At 38.6% G+C, this 17,960-nt stretch overlaps 1 pseudogene; it reads left to right on the top strand.

Moving 5' to 3' along the window:
- The first annotated feature begins 223 nt into the window (after nucleotides 1-223).
- Nucleotides 224-14,684, top strand: LOC124086075 (cationic trypsin-3-like; annotated as a pseudogene).
- Nucleotides 14,685-17,960: the final 3,276 nt, after the last annotated feature.

Here is a 17,960-nt window from a genome sequence, read left to right as displayed (position 1 = left end):
AGATGAGGCTCGAATGTTCAGTGGTGCAAGGAACATCTGTCAAAGACAGTGTTTCAGAATGGGGAGTTAAACATGAAAACATTTGCTCTGGGAGATTATACTCAAGTTGAAGAAGTAGACAAATAAATCAAAACTATTGACAAAAGTCAAAATCTATAGTAGCAACATACACAGCATTTTAACAAGGAACAGAAGAGCTCGGCATCTCACAAATCAGGGAGCCATGGGGGTGGAGTTAGGGGTTGACACAGGTAAATGTCATTCTAAGAATGATAATTTAGAATGAGCTTTAATGGATGAGTAAGAGTTCACTAGCAGTTCACCAGCAAAAAGGGAAGAAAATAAGCCCATTCATTCAATAAGCATTCACTGAGGAATTATTGTCCCTGGTCCTTGTTGGTTTTGAGACATAATATTTAGCAAATAGGAAATTTTTGTGCCCTTGGAGCTAGCAGCATTAAGTAGATATTTACAGGCACAATATGCATGGGAGTAAATGTAATAAAAGAAAAGAATGATGGGAAACCTCAGGAAGGCTAACTGGAGAATGCAGGTTAGAGACCTGAGGACTGAGGACCAGGTGAGGTGCATGACATGGGGTGGGGGGTGGGCAGTGGTATAAAACCACAGGCAATGTCCAGGAGCATAAGCCTCAGTGCTGTGCCCTGGGACTTACAGCCGTGCTGATGTGGATGTGCAGCCACCTAAGGATTTTAAGCAAGACAAATGCATGGCCTGTGTCTACTTTAGAAAGCTTGCTTGAGTGTGGAGGGTGGATTGAAGGAGAATGTGTCCAGAAACGAGAAGGTGCTCATAGCACTGTTCCACCGTCAGGAGAGACTGTGGTCCAGAACTAAGGCACAGGTGGGTGACTTGACAGATGAGCCCAGGATCTTTGAGACCAAGAAAATCTCCAAGACTTGGTATTTGAGTAAAGTGAATGGAGAAGTTAAAGGTGACTTCCACATTCAAGTGTGACTGAACTACCAGTGAATTTGCTTTGCACTGGCAGGAAACAGGAAGAGGAAGCTCTGACCAATCAAGTTACCTGGAGGAGCTTGGGCAGATGTGCTCAGGTAGAAGCTACACTCAAGGAAAGCTCAGGGAGAAGATAGCATTGTGGTGAGAGGGGGGATAGATTCTAAATGCTCAGGAAATCCAAGTAAGAGAATGTGTACATTGAAAAAAGAATTTTTTCATCACTTGTATTGGAAATATTTAATTCTTCAAGAGATGCAGAGTTCTGTTTAACAGGGCTCTCAGTGTCTGGAAGTAAATACTTACTAAACCAAGAAGGCCATGAGAGGCCCCTCAGATGAAGATCCAAACCTCATGCTGCGTCTGTTTCCCAGAGGCCTTGACCACAGGAAAGGTGACTAGACTGGGGGTCCTGGGGACCATTCCCTCTTCTTCTGTATCACTCTGAGTGCATTTAGAAAATTGCCATGAACTTTCCATTTCTATCATGAACTTGTAAGCCTTTTTTCCCTCCAATTTTGAAGTAAGAGAGAGTGATATAGAGACTTAATTGCCAGCCTCCATGGTCTCCTGTGTAGGTAAGAGACCAAGAACAAAATTTGTGGTGTTTCCACTCCACTTGAAACAGCATGGAGTACTGGAACATGGGAACATGACTGTCTGAGGGTTCAGAAGGACAGCAGCAGTGAAACTAAGGGACAGCGGAGTTCGAGGGTTGTTCTGACAGAATGCCTGGGTTTAGACAACTCAACGATTTTGGAGGAATTTATTGGGAATTACTTAATTTGGTTTCCACCTCTATAACAGGGGGATGATAATCAGAATATCATAATCATAATTCCTAGGTAATGAGTTGAGTTTAAGCATTAAAGGAGATAATATATGGAAGGAGCTTTGAGAATTAAGTGTTCAAGAAATGTCAATATTGTTACCATTATTTCTACAGGTTGAACATCCCAAAGTCAAAACTCTAAAATCTGAATTGCTCCAAATTCCAAAACTTTTTGAACACCAATATGCCGCAGTGGAAAATTACACACCTGACCTCATGTAAGAGGTCATAGCCAAAATGCAGACACACTGAAAATACCATATAAAATTACTTTCAGGATAAGTATATAAGTTGTGTATAAAATGTAAATGAATTGCATGTGTCCACTTGAGTCTCATCCCTGAGATATCTCATTACGTATATGAGACTATTTCAAAATTTGATAAAATTAAATCTCAAACACTTCTCATTATAAGCATGTTGTATATAGGGTAATCAGTCTATACTGGCTTATTGCTGCCCTTCAGGGATCCTGACCCTTGAGGAGATTGGAGAAAGGGCACTGCTCAGGTGGGTGTTAGTGTCTATAGATAACAATTATTGTCATGACTTTGTTCAAGAATGTGGTGTACAGAGAGTGTGTGGAGGGGGGAGCCTGGATCCAAGTTTCCTGCAGTGTCTGAAGTACCTGTACTCTCCAACAGCACCTGCCCCAAAGCCTACCCAGTCCAATCAACTGCAGCATGAGCTGCCTGGGTAGGAAGGTGGTCTAGAAGATGTACTTGAAACATCTTTTCCCTGGCCTCTGCATCTACTGAGGAGGTGGGCATACTTCTGATAATCTCTTCTCTTCCCTCAGGATGAATCAGGTGGCCCTGTGGTCTGTAAAGCAGCACTTTGAGACATTCTTTCCTCAAAGGTAAAGTTGCAGACTTTGTCAAAACCAAAGTCTGCAACTAAGTGATGGGTCCAGGACACCAAGATGGCCAACTGGGGAATTTTCACCCTCCCAGGTTTCAGTTCCAGGGCATGGGACCCCCAGCCACCCATTTGAATGGGATCATATTTCTCAGGTAAAGGAGGAAATAAAATTGTTTCACTAAAACTCTTGCTTATCCTTGAAGGTTAGTCTAGCTTTCAAGGAAAAGAGTTAGAGTAATGGTTCACCAAATGCAGTCCCCAAACCACCTAAATCCAAATCATTCCAAGGAGCTTTTTTAAACTTCATGCTATTGGGCTCTACCAATATTCAAAAGTCCTCTGCATTTCTAACCACCACTTTCTTTCAGACCATATGCACCTCATGTTAGAGACCTCTGGCCTAGGGAAGACCTCTCTTCCTCTGAGAGCTTTGTCTCACTCAGCTTGTTACAAGTAAGGTGTTAGTACAAGCTGCCACCCTGATGTTCCTTCAATCTTTACAGCTGAAAGCTACAGAGATTTTGCTTCGTAGTATCTCAAGTATCAAAATATGCTTGTTTGTGTGAAAAGAAGTAAATGCTTTGGTTGATAAAGGCCAAGATAAAATAAAAATCTGTCAGAGAACATCAAAATCTTCCCTTAGAATAGCCACAAGATAGAGGAGGTCCTTACTTCTACTCAGACGGGTTGCTATTTGTTGCTAAAAAGTTTTGTTACACTGAAACGCTCTTTCTTGGTTCCTGTCCTGTCATCTGGAAACCTGAGGAGAAATTCTGTGTTTCCTAGCATAGCAGTGCTCCAGATAGTTGGCACTAGTTATCACACCCCTTGGGAATCTCTTCTCTAGGCCAAGGTCTCCTTAACTATCCCTCAGTGAGAAGAACCTCACTACTCTCACCAAGCAGCTAGTACTCCTAGAGACAGAGTCCATTTGTCTGTGTATCATGGCAGCTGAAACGTACTCTCCACAGGCCTCAGGAGTAGGCAGTTGGAAGCAAGCTGAAGGACACAAAGCGGGGATTCTAGATCAGAGAAATGGAGGAAGCCCAGGAAGATAACTGTCAACCTCAGAGGAAATGGAGGAAGGCACTATGTTGAGCTCAGGGGTTGACAATTTGGTTACACAGACCAGTGAGAACAAGAGACTCCATGCGGTGTCTAAGGAATTGAGATAACATATGGATTTTAACATTAAAAAAATTAGAACTGGAGATGGTGTTAAATGAGGACTTTGTTGTAGCGACCATTGCAAAGGCTGAGAAGCCTGACAAACACATGACTCTGTGTCAAGATGGTGACCAGTTCATGCTACATCATTGGCCTCAGTGTCCTTGGAGTCCACTTATTAGGGATGACATTAAATCTATTTCACAGGTGAATGCTGAGTCTGATATTATATAAAAGAGACCACATGATTGGGGAGGGCTAGGATTATAACCCAGCCATGTTTTAATTTTGAAGGAGATTTTTGTGTACCTCAATTCAGTTATCTGTGGCATTTATTCTCTCAATTCCTAGAGCTGTCAGCATTCGTCACTGCACCTTACATGGGCTCTGAGGCAGCACGTAAGAGGACATGTGTTAACCAAATGTGCATCTTCTTTAAAGTATTACATAATGAGCACTTTTCAATCCCTTAATTGCAAAAATACCATGGAAATATTACCTAGCCCTTTACTGAAAAAAGGTCTTCGAGGTTCCAGATTTTCTGCTAATATCTGATCATGATAAGCTCACTAGAAAGAAAAAAAAAATGAAATTAGTTTGATATGATTTGCTCTCAGTGAATCTGTGTTCTCTACTAAATTTGCTAAATATTTCTAGTCTGATTTCTATCACTCAAGAGGAGTCGAGTAGCAGAGTGACAGTGACTTTAGGGCTCCAAAGGCCACCATATTTGTGAATGGTTTCCTCACTACTTTGTGTCTCACTGGGTGTACACATTCTTTCTAGAGCAGAAATCAAAATGCCTATAAATATTCTTTTTCTACTTCCCAATTAGGAGTTTCCAAATCAGACTAGAAGAATATTTCTTAACTAAGTAATATTTCTCTGTGGGTATCAATTTATTTTGATATAAGAAAATTCATCCCATAAAATTAAGGTGAGTCTATTGAAAGGAGTTGGAATGATGGATCTATAAGACATTAATGAAAAAATATGTTTCCTAAGTTCCTACTATGTGTTCAACATTATTTTGGAGACATAAATATTTTCAATAGAAAATTGTCATAAAAAATTAATATGGAGTTGAGGGTGTACCTTAGTGGTGAAGCACATGCTTAATGTACAAGATACCTTAGGTTTAATCCCTAGAATCATCAAAATGAAATCTAATGTTTGAAATATGATATGTCAAGAGCTTTGTTATGTTTTGGACAACCAATAAAAAAAATAAAAAAAGAAAAAAAAGAAATGAATATGAAGTGTATAATACATGTTCTTTCCCTATTTTTATCTTTTCCACTTCTGATGCTCTATTTTGACCTTCAACCTCACTTCAGTCTCCATCTGTTTCTCTTCTTAATCTTATTTCCTTCCAATTTAATGGGATTCTTTTTATCCATAAGTCCCTAACTCAACATGTTTAGAAGTGGCATGTTTTCAAGTTCTTTTATGATGGCATTTGTACCTCTTGTTTTGACAAGTGTGGATTTCTGATATGCACATCTGTCTACTTCTGCAATAAAATGTAATTCATTTTTTGTTAGGTCCTCTTTGCTGTCTAATCTTGTGGGACTGAGTTGGATCTGGCCACAAACAGGAGACAGAGTGATTTAAAGTGAGCACATAGAGTTTTAACAGACATCGTTTTGTTGCCATCTGTGTTCGTCAACTTTGCATGTTATGACCAAAGTCCCTGACAAGAACGACTTTGAGGAGGAAAGCTTTATTTTGGCTCATGATTTCAGAGAATTCAGCACATGGTTGGCTGACTCCAGGTAGAAACATTATGGAGGGAAGAGTGTAGCAGAGGAAAGCTGCTGGGTTCATGGTAGCCAGAAAGTACAGAGAGAAAGAGAGAAGTGCTGGGGAGAAGATAAACACTTCCTGGCACAAATTCACTTTCAGTGACCTACTTCCTCCAAGTAAGTCCCACCTCCCAGGAGCCCATTTAGCTATCTATGGGTTAATCCATAAGGTGAATTAATCCACTGATGAGGTCAAAATCCTCATGAAAGTCATTGTCTAAAAGCTACACTTCTGACCCTTGCTGCACTGAGGACCATACTTTCAACACATGAGCTTTTAGGGAACATTCCAGATCCAAACCATGAGAGCACCCTAACAAAACTGTTAAATGTGGATCAAATATTGTGTTAATGTGACTTATTTGCCCATTATTCTCTGTGGTGTCCATTTTATTCATGAGGATATTTTCCAGAGAAGAAAAAAAAAATACTGGTGATGGAATAAAGTTCAGAATCTAGTCACCAAATTTAAATGTCCTTTCTCAATATTTTATTGTTTCTTGTACTTTAATGTGCATACTCTGCTTCTGTCAAACTTTCTCTTATGCTAGTCTCCGATTCTCTTATTTCCCCACTCTTACGTCCTCAATCTTGTTCTCATTCTTTATTTCTAAACAACTATTTGAAGTAAAAAAGATGTTTATTTTATACTAATTTTATTTCAAGTCATCTCTGATCATTAAAACTGAATCACCATGCAATTTTAAGTCTGGATATAAGACATTTAATTGGCTTTTCCCCCACTCTTAAGCACAGTCAACAAACTTGTGAAACAAGCTTGTGAAAAAAAAAAATCTGGTCTTCAGTCTATTTTAATAAATAAAGTTTCTTTAAACCCAGCCACATGCATTCATTTCCATAGCCTTTATAACTGCATTCACGTGCAATGGCAGAATAGTTGGAACAGAGACTGTATCACCTGGCATGCCTAAAGCATTTGCTACTTGATCCTTACAGAAAAGTTTCCCTGCAAACAATTTCGAGAGTCACATGTACCTAGAGTAGAAATGCACCCCAAACCTACAGCATTCTTGAGTAGGTTCTGAGACCTGTTCTAGGGTTTCCTTTCTCAAGAAAGAGCATTCTATTCACCAGCACCGACTTTCTGTTGTTGATGGCAAGTAAATCCTCAGGTCAGCATCAAGAGTATTTAGGAAGTATTTAGTTTGTACCTTGCTTCTTTCACACATTGGTTACTTTGACTGCTTACATCATATTTTAAGCATCTTGGGACATCTGTTTTCAATGAAAGGAGTTTTATTGAAATTTTCTCTACTCACTAGAGTGATTAAAAGCCAGCATAACCTCAGTGGCTTGAGATGTATTAGCCAGGAAAGTGGCTGGGGAAGCTAAGGAAAATGAAGAAACAGCATCTTTAGATGAAAAGAGAATGATATTGCCTTCAGAGGTTGGTGTCTCATGTTCCTATAAAAACAAATGCCACTATATTTGCTGGAGCTCAGCCAGCTCCCAATTTAGGCATAATATTAAATAGTCTTCCAAGGTCACTAAGTCACATGTATGGGAAAGAAAGGGACCAATACAGACTAATTAAATATAGGCACAGGCCTCTGGGCCACCACGTGTTTGAAATGAGAAAATGAAGTACAGACACCAAGGCACTCTGTTGGCAGAAGGGAAACGAACATTCCCCGTGGCTCATGGCTCTTATTTGGAGGCAACCCCTCCAAATGGTGGCATGATCAATGCCATTTGCAATTGAGAATTCCTTGGTGCCACAGAGAACAGAAATGTTACATAAAGTGAGAAAAGTATACATTATTTATCAAGTCTGGGAACTTTGAATTCAATTTTACACTATCAAGCATCACAGAATGATTCACAGTGTCTCGGAAGTACAGGGTATCTTATGGTCTAAGCACCTACACAGTACGTAAGGAAAACTCCTTCAGGTTTATTTATCTACTTTAAATAAATGACAGATGTACATTCATACATTCAGAGACACCTCATGCTGAGCCCCTACTTACCAGACCTCTTCAGTAGAATATTCTAATTATAGCCACTGAATATCCTGACCCACTCTGCTCCATCCATTCCCTTCCACTGAGGAACTGACTCTGACAACACCCCAGTGACCACCATCCATGATCTTGGGTCTTTCCCACCCTTGCTTCTCCGACCCCCTCTGCTATCACCATGTTTCCCAAAATGTAGTATATTCATCGCTGTTAGTCTTCAACGTGACTTTACAGAATTTGGAGATGACCATTTTTATTTTAAAATTATGTATTAATTTTAATGTATATTAGATAAAAAGTTGCCGACACACAAAAGTCAATGTTATTGAGAAGAAAAAAAGTAAAGTCTAAAAACCAATAAAGCTGAGTAATGGCAGCTAAGGCAGGGGGTGGCCATTTGTTGATCCTAAAGATTCGAAAATATGGATGAGTACAGGCTCAGCATGAGGTGTCTCTGTATATATGAATGTACATCTGTCATTTATTTAAAGTGGATAAATAAACCTAAAAAGTTTTCCTTATATACTGGGTAGGTGCTTAGACTTATAAGATACTCTGTGCTTCTGAGACACTGTGAATCATTCTGTGATGTTTGACAGTGGAGAACTGAATTGAAAAAACAAAAGTCCATGTAAACATCAAAATATAACAACGTGATAGGTATTGTGCTAACTGGTTTACATATGAAACACTGTGAGAATGTTTTGGGGATAACTCATATTTGGAAAGTGTTATTACTCATGATTTTCCCCAGTGCCCATGGCTGCTTTAGATGCTAAAGACCCATCGCACCAGCCAGATAGGAAGCACTTTCCTTTGTCTTGGAGGAAATTGCAATTATCCTAGATAACTGCTCTATCCATACCCACTATCAGGCAACCTCACTCTTTCCCTCCTAGAGGGAATCACAGTACTAAAAATCCAGATTAGAGCACCAGAGGGAGCACTCCAGGACATAGCAGTGTAAGAGAAAATTATTATCAAAAGTTCTGCTCTGAGAAGTTTTTTTCCTACACATTTCTAAGATCTCTGATGGGGCTCAAGGGAGGTTCTGGAGATGGCATAGAATCAGACAACTTCCAATATCTTGTAGGATGAGAGGTCACCAGTGAAAGTTAACTGAACAGGATGAGAAAATCCCTCCTTCTTTATGTAGACAGTATTCCTTTGCTTACTCCTTAGTATTTTTTATCCTTGGGATCAATTAATGGCAGCTACTTGCCTTAGCTGCCATTACTTACTAAGTGCTGAGTGCCTGCTTATGTTGTCCAAAGCTCAAGGTATTCTCTATGAATAAAGCTTTCTGCCTATTTTCACCCCTTAGAACTGAGCTTCTCAAATGAGGATGATTCTGACTCTCAGGGGACATCGGCAATACATGTACACATTTTTGGTTGGTACAACAGCAGGAAGAAGATAGTGCTATTTGCATCTAGTGGTGAGAGTTGCAGATAAACATCTTACAACAAACAGGACATTGGTCCCAAAGAAAGAATTATCTGGCCCCAAAGGTCATTAATAGCAAGATTGAGAAACTCTGCCTTTGACTAAACTGCCTTCAAAGCAAAAAAAAAGTTCAAATGAAAATCAAACAAATTAAAAACCAGAAACAACAGCAGGGGTGATAATTTGCTGAAATAATGTTGTGTTAGGCTATTTGAGATTAATTGTGTAAGTGTGAATTCTGGCTGAAGTATCCAGTTAATCTCCCTTCTCCTTGAGATTCACTCGTTCTGGGTATTTGTGTCATTCCTGATGAATTCTGAAAGTTCCTGCTCCAAGAACTAATTTCTTGTATTTTCCCTAATTCCATATACTTCTTCAAGTTAGCCCTGAGTATGACAAAATTCAGACTTTATCCTTTATTATATGTGCCCCTTACCACAGTTAAGGACATAGACCTTGAAGTAGGGCTGCATGACTCTAACAACCATTTAATAAATGCATAGCTTTGAAAAAAAATTGAATTCTCAAAAAATTGAATTCCCCACCAATTCTTAAATGATGAAAATTATTACACAACATTTATAGTGTGGCCTGTGAGAACTGAGTCGATGCACAGACCCCTCTTCCACATAGCCTGTCACGTGGGAAATACTCCACACCCTCCACTTGCATCATCATTCACAAAGAATTTGATATTACCTGAGTAGGAGCACAGAGTCTGAAGCTGGATTTCCCTTGTTGGAAACTCGATTCTTCCAGGTGCTTCCTGTGTGATTTTGGCCAGTCCCCTATGATGGTGTTGCCTTAGATTTTCTATCAGGGTGATAGGAGGTATGGTCTATGTTGTTGTGAGAATACTGCAATAACACAGGCAAAGTATTTAGAATATAGTAATCCTGGCTTATCCATCAGAGTACATCACAAGTCCTGCTGGATGCCCCAAATTGCAAATAATACCAAATTCTATATGCAATATTTTCCCTATACACATACACATATGATGAAGTTTAATTTATAAATTAGGCACAGTAAAAGATTAATAAAAATAATTAATAATAAAATAGAATGTATCTGATAATACTCCTTAATAGCTATTTTTAAATTGTATATTACTTATTTCTAGAACTTTTCTTTTGATAGTTTTGGGACCTACTTGGGTAACTGAAACTACGGAAAAATGAAACCATCCATCAAGGGGGACTACTGTATCTCTGATACATAATAAGCTATAGATGATCATTCATATTATCTCCTTTTATCAATGAAATTTCAAAAAGAACAATTTTTCATTTCTCAGAAGTAAAAGTTGTTAATAATGCAAAGTTAATCTGCATTTACAAAATCAGAACTACCATGAGACCAAAAAAAAAAAAAAAATATATATATATATATATATACATACATACATATATACACATACATACAAGAGCCAATGTCAAATTAAACACCAAGTGTGCAGGGTTCCAGATTTTCCTCAGAACAAATATTCACACTTGAGACAACCAAGAACCTAAGATTTTGTCTGGGAATGCAGAAACCCCTAGCTCTGCCCTATGACCTATGACCTCACTCCCAGTTTTTTTTTTTTTTTTTTTTTTTCCCTGTTGTGAGCAACAGTTCCCGCCAGGTGGGTCTGTGACTTCTTTCCTATAAACTTCTAAAAAAATGGGAAAATGTTGAATTTTAAATTTTGTGCTGAGTCACCTTCCATAGATCACAGAATCTAATATAAATTTAGATGTTTGAGTTTCCAGTGAAATCATTTTCCTGGTACCTGTGGCCATAGTGGCAATGACAATCCTGTAGGCACAAATACCTGTGGATGAAAAATCTTCATTTGATTCTACAATCCAAATTCAGTGAGCAATCATGAAGACCTTCATCTTCCTTACTCTCCTGGGAGACGCTGGGGGGTATTTTTAATGATCAGTCAGCAGGTGTCAATCCTCTGTGGAAGTTTGCATGGTATACCTGGGAAACAGTGACAAACATTGAATATGGGCTCTATAGCCAAGAAGCTTAAAATGTCAAAACAACAGGGTCTACTAACAAGGTTTGAGAAAACTACAGCTCACTTTTGTAAGGAAGATCATGGTGACCAGGAGTCATTCCAAATAGAAGACATAGAGACATATTTGTTCTAAAATCCTGGGTAAGTTGTATGATAAGAGAAAAGGAAAAGATCATCTACATGAAAGAAGTTCTTTCTTTGACCTAAGAATTTGAGTTAATAATTGAAATTATTTTGTGTTCTTTGAAGGCACTTTGAACACCTGAACACTAAAGGGCAATTTACCAAGGGTCTTAAATATCAAAAACACTGTTTTTCAAGGACAAAAATCATTGGCTTGTTTTTGTGATGACTTTACTAATGATATTTCTCTTACAAACTCACAGGTCATTAAATCTTAGAAATACAGAGAAATGACAATTTCTATTTCCATACTAGTAATTTTTATAGTATTAGAATATAATAATTCATTTAACCAAATTGGACAGGTATAAATTTAATACATCTGCTTAAATGCCTGATTTCCCCCATAAATTATTTTAAAATTTGGGAAAAACAGTGCTCATATAATACAATCATCAAATTTTGAAGCTGTAAGAAATCTTGACACATCAATAGACCATACTTCACAATGCCAAATGCACCCAAAACAATATAGGGAAGATAATTAGTATAAGTTTATAAAGGTTGAACAGGGAAATCTTATGAACTGAAAATGATTTAAACAAAAATTTTTACTAGAACCAATGAAAGAAACTGGTAAAAATAAAAGCAGAAACAGACATTTTCTGCTAATCCAAAATATTCTCCAGGGGTTCCAAAAGACTTCCTTTCTGTTACCATTTGAGGACAGCAGCCCTGCACCACCAACACCACATGCCACCACATGCACATACCAGCAGGATTATTGAAAAGCTTTCAACATATTTCATGTCTGCAGAGCAGGGTGTTGTGCTAAAATGACCTTCTTTTTATATCCTCAGCATTGGTCATAAGGCATTTATGGTATAGAGAGTCTCCAACCTTTGTATGTTTGGGGTTTTATTTGAGTTTGTACATATATGCACATATATTTGTGTGAACTAATGGTACATATGTAAGAACACAATATATTGATCAAATTTAAAGTGTTTTTCAAAAATTTGGATGTTTCTTAATAGTGATAGAAGGCAGGTATATGTTAAAGGTATGGAATAATATATTTTTTCAAAAATATTTAAAATTGCTCTTTCCTGCTTATACAAGATAAGAGAATTTAGTAATCTCTTTTTTTCAGGCATTTGCAAAATTGTCAAGGATGAGTAGGGATTCTAATGTGGATCTATTTAACAGAGAATTCCCAACTTTTCCTTGTCAGTTGCTTTCCCCACTGATGATAATGATAACAAGATCACTGGGGGCTACACTTGTGAGAAGAATTCCCTGCCCTACCAGGTGTTGCTGAATGTTGTCTACCACACCCAGTGGGAGGTGTCTGCAGCTCACTTCTACAATCCACAAGTGACCTTCATTCATAGTCTTGTAAGTACCAATCAATCTCTCTTTTCATCTCCAGTTGCTTTATAGGGTCATTTGCTTCACATTCCTATTTACTGTTCTCACAAGGTGGTATGCTGTGAATCTCTAATAGCACCGATTCTTCTTAGGAAATCCTCTAATCTGCACCATGTTTGGGAGCACAAAATGCTTACCTAACTGTACAACCACCTGCGTGACAGCATGTTGGAAGAGAATAGAGTTTATGCTTATGTTAATAATTGGGGCCTGGGGGAAGGGAGAAAACCTCAAGTTGGAAACTTAGAAAACTTTCCACCTTAGCTTCTGATGAATGAAGGTGCATTGGGGAGAACATGACACTCATGTCATTGAGGAAGCTGAGCAATTCATTGATGCAGCCAAGTTCATCCTATACTCCAACTATGATGAAGTAAACTTGGATATCGACATCATGCTGATTAAAATGAACTCACCCACCACCATCAGCTCTTGCCACTGTCTTTGCCAAGATCCTTTTTCTGCTGGGACTCAGTGTCTCGTGTCCAGCTGGGAAAACACCCCGAGCTTTGGAAGTGTTACCAGGAATAAAAGTAACAGGTTTGAGCACAGTGGAAGTAAAAGACACATTGAGGGTTAATCAATATTTTCATTCAAGGAATGGTTGCTAGAGGGTAGCTTTCAGTATTACAGTGTTAGAACATATTAACTGAAGTGAGGAAGATTCCTTTGCTGAGACCATGAAGGATTTACAAAAGTTTTTTTAAAATGAGCTTATTATAAAGAGTCAGGTCATAGAACTGAAGGGTGATCCATGTGCAAAGATCCAGAAACAGGAAGTTAAGGAACATAGGCTAAACGGTTCTGTGCTGCCTGAAGTATACACCTGCTTGAGAAATCATCTCTGCACTTGAGATCTGTGGTCACTATTGCTGATATCAGAGAAAGAAGGGCTCTTTCATTTTTCAGTTGGGAAATTTTCTGGATAAAAATCTCACCCAAATTTGAACTCATTGCAAAATTGAATGAAAGAGCAGGAGACAGAACGTGTCAAAGAAATTTGCACGATTGCTGTGGGTAATAATTTTCTCCCATTTCCTCTTTGCACAGCAGGCCAATGACCTTCCCTTCTGCAGTTTCTGGACACCCCGTGCTCTCTGTCACTGCTTGCCACGATGCCTACCCAGGCAGGATCACTAACAATGTGTTCTGCCTAGGCTTCCTGGAGGATGGAAAGGTCTCTTGCCAGGTGAGGTTTTACTCCTCCTCCATCCAGATTGGTCTCTCTTCTCCACCATATTTCTCCTTCTGTGCAACACAAATAACTGTAAAACTGACCATTAATCGATCATGATGTATGAAGAAAGCTTTGAGATAGGTTACACATTTTCTGTTTGTGATAAGTAAGGTTAGTGTTCAGGGTAAACAGATAGACCACAGAAGGTATCTGATGTACTTATGCACTCTCCTGAGAAGGGTATTGTGCAGTGTGACCTGTGAGAGGAGCACAGCTGCTGGGATGGCAGCGTTCCCAGTGTCCTGCAGTTCCTGTGACACATGCCCTTCGTTGTGTGAGGCTAGAACAGGGAAAACTCTGGAATTTTTTTGTGTCTCTAGTCCTCACATGCTCTTGTCCCAAGGGGTCCACTAGGAAATAGGAGCAGGCAGTAAGAAAGGAGGAAGAACAATAGGGATATAGAAAGAAGAATGAGGGTGGGGTTTCCAGGGGGAGAGAAGGTGCTTCGTGGAGGATCAGGGCCCCTGAGAATAGCCCCTATAATGTGGAGGATTATCCAGGAACACATTCTCCCATGTGTACATAACCCATGCTCTCACTGTTTCTCCTTCTACCCCAGGGTGACTCTGGTGGCCCCATGGTCTGCAGTGGCAAACTCCAGGGTGTTGTGTCCTGGGGCTCTGGCTGTGCTCTGAAGGGCAAACCCGGTGTCTACACCAAGGTCTGCAACTACGTGAATTGGATTCAGCAGACATTTGCAGTCCTGCTATCAACTTTACCTTCCTTTAACAGCCCAAATCCTTCTCTAAATGAAAATACTTTGTTCTGCATCGCATCTTTCCAAGAGTATTCTTTGCTTGGAGCTAATTAACTTTCTCTTAAAACGTGTTGCTAGGTAGGAAAGTGGACAGAGAGCTGAACTATTGTATGGAGAGAATTTGAAGGTTGTTTAGTCATTCAACAATAATCAATATAACTAAATATAAATGTATTGATTGCCTACTCTAGAGCATGTTCTATGTTCAACATTGATGTATATAAAGGCAAATAAATTCATTATTACCACCACATTTATCACGTATAGTAGAAACTTTATTAATATATGAGCTACATTTTGCAATGATTTTTGCCTCAGGATACATTTGGTCATGTATTGTTTATGATAGATCATGTGTTCATAATCTGACAATAGATAATGACACTAGATTACAAAGAATAAAAATCAGTTGCCAAGAGAAAAGTAATGCAGGAGGCATAACTAAAAACTATTCTACAGAGTAATAGTAACAAAAACAACATGGTATTAGCACCAAAATAGAATTGAATACCAATCGAACAGAATAAAGGACACAGAGATATACCCACATAAATACAGTCATCTCATACTAGACAAAGCACCATAAACATACATTGGAGAAAAGATAGCCTCTTCAATAAATAGGGCTGGGAAAACTGGAAATCCATATGTAGTAGATTAAAATTAAACCCCTATCTCTCACCATGCACAAAACACAACTCAAAGTGTATCAAGGATCTTGGAGTTAGACCAGAGACTATGTGCATACTGGAATAAAAAGTAGGTCCAACTCTCCACCGTATCGGCACAGGAACAGACTTCCTCAATAAGATTCCTAAAGCACAAGAAATAAAATAAAGAACCAATAAATGGGATGACATCACACTATAAAGTTTCTTCACAGCAGAGGAAAAAATAAAGAACGTGAACAGAGAATCTATATAATGGGAGAAAATCTTTACCACTTCCACCTCAGATAGAGCATTAATCTCCAGGATATAAAAAGAACACACATAAAAAAAACTTAATACTCCAAAATAAAAACAAAAAATCCAAAAAAACAAATAACGAAATCAAGAAATAGGTAAAGGAACTGAACAGGCACTTCACAGAAGAAGAAATATGAGGGAATGGGAGGGGGGATAGTAGGGGATAGGAAAGGTAGCAGAATACCACAGTCACTAATATGGCATTATGGAAAAATGTGGATGTGTAACCGATGTGATTCTGCAACTTGTATTTGGGGTTCATAACCCACTTGAATCAAATGTATGAAAGATGATATGTCATGAGTTATGTAATGTTTTGAACAACCAATAAAAAAAAGATGAAGAAGAAGAAATATGAATCATAAACAAACCTATAAAAATTGTTCAACATCTCTAATGGTTAGAGAAATGAAAATTAAAAGTGCGCTGAGATTCCATCTCACTCCAGTGAGTATGACAATTATCAAGAATAAAAGTAACAATAAATGTTGACAAGAATGTGGGGGGAAAGGTTCACTCATACACTGCTAGTGGGACTGCAAATTGGTGCAACTATTCTGTAAAGCAGTATGGAGACCTTAGAAAATGGAATCACCATTTAACCCAGTTATCCCACTCCTCAGTTTATACTCAAAGTACTTAAAATCAGCCTGCTACAGTGACACAGCCACATCAATGTTTATAGCACCTTAATTCACAATAGCCAAGATATGGAACCAACCTAGATGTGCTTCAACAGATGAATGGATAAAGAAAATGTGATAAGTGTTTATATGCATATATACGTGAGTTTGTTGTTTGTGTGTGTGTGTGTGCGTGTATACGCAATGGAATATTACTCAGCTATAAAGAAGAATAAAATTATGGCTTTTGCTGGTAAATGGGTGGAACTGGAGACTATCATGCTGAGTCAAGTAAGAGAGTTCCAAAAAGCCAAAGGTTGAATATTCTTTCTAATAAGTGGATGCTAATCCATAGCAAAGGAAGGTAGGGAAGTGGATTAGACAAAGGGAATGAAGGAAAGGTAGGGGAGATGGGAATAGGAGACAGTAGAATGAGTCAGATGTAACTTTTCTATGCTCATATATGAATAGATGACCAGTGTAACTCCAAATCACGTTAGCCTCAAGAATGAGTTCAAAATTGCAATGGGTGGCACCCCATGTATGTATAATATGTCCAAATACACACTACTGCATCTAAAACAGCAAATAAAGAACTCAGCCGCCAAGATCTTTGAAATAGTCCATGCAAAACTACAATGAAGCCCCTGCTGTCCTTATTCCTTATTCCCAATACAGTTATGCTTCTGTGACAGGTGTTTTCTCTTCCTTTCATTCAGAAAGTTCTAGATTTAGATTTTCTTTTTGACTGAAAAAGGAAACTTTGAATCCAGAGGACTTCACACTGATCCCAAGCCCTTTTAATTTTTAGTCAGGTTATGCTTAAATTTCTGATCTGGCCTCAATCTTGTAATTCTCTTGAGTCTGTTCGTCTAATGAATGGGATTACAGGCCTGTCCACCAGAAAAAAAAAAAAAGATATTACATCACTATTTTCCAGAATTTGGTATTAAAAGCTTGGTCCAAGTGCCAGATGCTGATGCATTTTTGAGGGCAAGGTTTTGAGATAAAGGGGAAAAAACCAAATATATGAGCTTCATCTTTCAATAATTTTGCCTTATTGCTTTGCAAAAAGAATACACAGTGGACTCCTATCTCAGAAGATGTGATTCTAATCTTCAGGGAGAAGGTGGGCTTTTCTTTTCTTTTTTTTTCCTTGTACCTGGCATTGAATTTAGTGGCACTTGACCAGCCACATCCCCAGCCCTATTTTGTATTTTATTTAGAGACAGAATCTCACTGAGTTGCTTAGGGCCTTACTTTTGCTGAGGCTGGCTTTGAACATGGGATTCTCCTGCCTCAGCCTCCTGAACCACTGAGATTACAGGCCTGCAGCACCACACCCAGTGGGGAGTCAGGCTTTTAAGAGAGGACACAAAGTCTACACTCCTGCTGTGCCTCTTTGAGAGTCATAATTCATCGGAAGACTTAAGAAATAGTGGCTTTTTAGTTTCAAAGTATGGATGCCTTTGTTCCGGTGGTCGATGAGTCAAGGGAAAGATAACTCAGTTTTATAGGAAGAAGGGTAGTTTTATTTTCCCCTGGTTAGAGAAGGGTAGAGGGAAAAGAAGAAAGAAAAAAGTCAGTTTTAAAATAAGCTGCTGGGGCAGCTCAGCATGGGTTATATCCACAGCCTGAAGTGGACCCCTGTTGCATATTCACCTACAAATATGTTCTAGTTCTTCAATATCTTTCTGGAAGATTATTGCTACAGCAAGCATGTAGCAATATGCTGGAGA

The sequence above is a fragment of the Marmota monax genome, unplaced genomic scaffold, assembly GCF_021218885.2.
Source record: "Marmota monax isolate L192 unplaced genomic scaffold, Marmota_monax_Labrador192_F-V1.1 WCK01_AAM20220418_F8-fsc00122, whole genome shotgun sequence".
NCBI classification, from domain to species: Eukaryota; Metazoa; Chordata; class Mammalia; order Rodentia; family Sciuridae; genus Marmota; species Marmota monax.
Note: the sequence above shows the minus strand (reverse complement) of the source record. Positions and strands in the feature narration are given on the sequence as shown.